Source organism: Gorilla gorilla, chromosome 20, assembly GCF_029281585.2.
Source record: "Gorilla gorilla gorilla isolate KB3781 chromosome 20, NHGRI_mGorGor1-v2.1_pri, whole genome shotgun sequence".
In the NCBI taxonomy this organism is placed as follows: Eukaryota; Metazoa; Chordata; class Mammalia; order Primates; family Hominidae; genus Gorilla; species Gorilla gorilla.
In genome coordinates, this window is record NC_073244.2 from 63639235 (window position 1) to 63641862 (window position 2628).

A 2628-nucleotide genomic window follows, 5' to 3' on the forward strand; every position below is an offset into this window, starting at 1 on the left:
AGCAATACTCCCACACATTCACTTTATCTCAAAATCCACCTCCTAAGAATCTACCCTATTGAAACAAAAGCAGCACTACAGAAGGTAAATATACAAGTAGGTTAATTGTTGCATTATTCGTGGCAGCAAAACCGGAAATAACATTAATGCCCATCAATCTGATAATGGCTGAGTAACTTTGGTTTGCCAACACCATTGAGTACAGGACAAATGTTTAAAAATCACAACAAATTGAACAAAGAAGCAGCTAGGTAAAATCAATTTCCCTTAAGCCAGATATGAAAGAGATTTGCAAAAAATGTAAAACAATGTCAGTCTTTACATTGATTTTCATTTTTGAAAATGTAGGCATTTTTCTTTAAATATATTAATTGTGTTAACAATCAACATATAACATGCATTGGGGCCGGATGTGGTGGCTCACGCCTATAATCCCAGCACTTTGGGGGACTGAGATGAGCAGATCGCTTGAGCTCAGGAGTTGGAGACTGGCCTGGGCACATGGTGAAACTCCGTCTCCACGAAAAATTTAAAAAGTAGCCAGGTGTGGCAGCACACACCTGTAGTCCCAGCTACTAGGGAGTCTGAGGTAGGAGAATCGCTTGAGCCCAGGATGTGGAGACTGCAATGAGCCGAGATCTCGCCACTGTACTCCAGCCTAGGCGACAGGGTGAGACTCTGTCTCAAAAAAAAGGTCGGGGAGGGGTTTATCATTGTTATTTAAAATAAATATATAAATATTTTGAAAATAATTCTCATTGAATGAAGATTATAAGGGAACTATAAATGTAACTAGAAAAATATTAGACAATTCAATAGAAAAATTCACTAATGATCTGAGTTTATACCTTAGTCCATTCAGGCTGCTGTTAAGAAAGTAGCACAAATAAACAAAATACGACTTCAAAACAAGAGAAATTTATTTCTCACTGTTCTGAAGGCTGGGAAGTCCAAGATCAAGTCACTGGCAGATTAGGTGTCTGGTAAGGGCCCACTTCCTGGTTTGTAGAAATGAGGACTTTTGGCTGTGTCCTCACATGTTGAAGGGGAACTCTGGGGCCTTTTTCTTAAAGGTCCCAGTCCCATTCATGAGGGCTTTACTCTCATTGCTTCATCACCTCTGAAATGCCTCATCTCCTAATATCATCACATTGCTGATTCAATTTCAACATATGAGTAGAGAGGGACACACACATTAATAGCAGCAAACTTCACAAAAAGAAAATCCGAATGACCACGAATTATATAAAAGGATTCTGAATAATTTGTTATTTTTAAAGCATATGGTGAAATTAGCAGTATTGCACCAATATTCATCTCCTGGTTTTGAACATTATGCTGTGGTTATATAAGAGAGTAACTTTAGGGAAGTTCAGTGAAGGGTTTGCAGGAATTTGCTGTACCATTTTTACAACTTTTCAAAACACTAAAATTAGCTTGGCATAAACAGTTAAAAATGTGGAGGAGTCAAATTTTAACATTTTACATTAGAGTATGGGAACAATGATTTCTCAGTACTTTTAGCTGTTACTTTTTTCTCTGTTCACCTTACTGCACAGTTCTGGTACTAAATAGATGCTCACTTTGCCAGCAAAAGGTCCTAGTGTTGGCTGGGTGCGGTGGCTCACGCCTGTGATCCCAGCACTTTGGGAGGCTGAGGCAGGCAGATCACGAGGTCAGGAGTTTGAGACCAGCCTGGCCAATATGGTGAAACCCTGTCTCTATTAAAAATACAAAAATTAGCCAGGCGTGGTGGCGTGTGCCTGTAGTCCCAGCTACTCAGGAGGCTGAGGCAGAAGAATTGCTTGAACCCGGGAGGCGGAGGTTGCAGTGAGCCGAGATCATGCCACACTATACTCCAGCCTGGGCGACAGAGCAAGACTCTGACTCAAAAAAAAAAAAAAAGGTCCTAGTTTTAGTGAAGTTGCCAAGTTATTAAGCTTCCTTCCTCACTAATAGAAACTAATACAAGGAAAGGATTACTTCCTCTTTGGGAAATCTGGTCAAGCTGATGATCCAATTTAATTAAAACAATACCACAAATTGAATCTTTGTTTACTGCTTGAAAAGCTACTTTCTAGATCCTTTTGTAGTTCATAAGCGTGAAGACTGGGTTTTCAGGCTCGTGTATAAGATGTGCCTCCCTCATTCCTTGTTACAACATCGGCATATTACTCATCTGAATGGAAAAAAAAAAGTTTCTGAATAGTTTCAGAAGTAGATGTTAAGATTCATCTTAAAGTAGTCATATAGGTCAAGAAATGAAACATACACAATATTTCAGAATCCCCTGCATGTGGCTTCCCCAGTAATAATCTATGCCTCCCTCCAGAAGTCAGTAACATTCTAATTCTAACTTTTTGATAATTTTGCGCTCACTTTTCTTTTTATTGCTATTAGTTATGTAGTTTTCTTTTTCTTTTCTTTTTTTTTTTTTTTTTTGAGATGGAGTTTCACTTTTGTTGCCCAGGCTGGAGTGCAATAGTGCGATCTTGGCTCACCGCAATCTCCGCCTCTTGGGTTCAAATGATTCTCCTGCCTCAGCCTCCTGAGTAGCTGGGATTACAGGCATGCACCACCATGACCTGCTAATTTTGTATTTTTAGTAGAGAAGGGGTTTCTCCATGT

The 2628-nt window shown here is 39.4% G+C and overlaps 1 non-coding gene across 1 annotated transcript; it reads left to right on the forward strand.

Annotated features, from left to right (window-relative positions):
* Positions 1–2081: 2081 nt before the first annotated feature.
* LOC115931690 (small nucleolar RNA U13) lies at positions 2082–2185 on the forward strand. The gene has a single exon (XR_004068135.2). It is a non-coding gene; the product is annotated as a small nucleolar RNA U13 (small nucleolar RNA).
* Positions 2186–2628: the final 443 nt, after the last annotated feature.